The sequence below is a fragment of the Myotis brandtii genome, unplaced genomic scaffold, assembly GCF_000412655.1.
Source record: "Myotis brandtii unplaced genomic scaffold, ASM41265v1 scaffold1377, whole genome shotgun sequence".
Lineage (NCBI taxonomy): Eukaryota > Metazoa > Chordata > Mammalia > Chiroptera > Vespertilionidae > Myotis > Myotis brandtii.
Window position 1 is genome coordinate 45,808 of NW_005354903.1, and position 1,203 is coordinate 47,010.

The window sequence follows — 1,203 nt, forward strand, 5'->3', positions numbered from 1 at the left end:
ATATATATCCTATCTAATAATAGACAAACATGGTAATTAACCGTACCTCCGACACGTTTCCCATTGGCTAATCAGGGCGATATGCAAATTAACTGCTAACCAAGATGGTGGCCGGCAGCCAGGCAGCTGAAGCGAACGGGAGGCTTGCTTGCTCCAGTGAAGGAGGAAGCCAAGGTTTCCCACCTGCCACTGCTGGGCTCTGAGCTTGCACTATAAGAAACAATGTTGCAATTATAGAAACTAAACAAACCCCATGCTTTCAGCCAGCCGGCCAACCTGGAGTTGCAACAGTGTTTCAATTATAGAAGCCAAATAAACCAGATACCTGCTTTCAGCAGACGAGGTCCCAGAGCTAGAGCCAAGCCTCAGAGCTAAAGCCAGTTCTCAGTTCCAGTGACAGCCATAGAAGGTAAATAAATCCCAGAATAAAAAAAAAAGAAAAAGAGGTTGGGAGCTTCAGTCACCCACCAGCCTGAAAACAGCCCTCAGCCCCTCATCCAGGCTGGCCAGGCACCCCAGTGGGGACCCCCATCCTGAAGGGGGTGTGACCAGCTGCAAACAGCCATCATCCCCTCATCCAAGCTGGCCAGGCACCCAAGCTGGACCCCCACCCTGATCCGGGACACCCTTCAGGGCAAACCAGTCGACCCCCACCCATGCACCAGGCCTCTATCCTATAAAGTAAAAGGGTAATATGCCTCCCAGCACCAGGATCAGCGGACCTTCAAGGCCTCCCAGCACCAGGATCAGCAGAGCAGCTAGGCCTCACTGCCCCTGTGTCAAGTGGAGCCACCAGGCCACCCAGCACTGGGATCAGCGGAGCCGCGAGGCCTCCTGACCCCTGGAGCAGCATGACAGGGGACAGCGCCCAAACCCCCTGATCGCCCTGCGGCTCTGTGTGTGACAGGGGGGCCATAACCTCCCTATCCGCCCTCTGTTCGTGACAGGGGAAGGCGCCCCAACCCCCTGATCAGCCCTGCTCTGTGCCTGATAGGGGGGAGCTCCCAACTCCCTGATCGGCCCTGCTCTGTCTGTGACAGTGGGTGGTGCCTCAACTCCCCTATCGGCCCTACTCTGTATGTGACAGGGGGCGGTGCCCCAACTCCTCTATCGGCCCTACTGTGTTTGTGACAGGGGGGAGCTCCCCAACCCCCTGATTGACCCTGCTCTGTGTGTGACAGGGTACGGAGCCCCAACCCCCCT

General features: G+C 56.7%; 1 long non-coding RNA gene across 1 annotated transcript in view; it reads left to right on the top strand.

Moving 5' to 3' along the window:
- The first annotated feature begins 133 nt into the window (after positions 1-133).
- The window catches only part of LOC106725118, a 4,096-nt gene continuing 3,026 nt past the window's right edge, over positions 134-1,203 (top strand). Inside the window, exon 1 of the long non-coding RNA XR_001360988.1 lies at positions 134-174. This is a non-coding gene — a long non-coding RNA (uncharacterized LOC106725118). The remainder of the gene's footprint in view (positions 175-1,203) is intronic.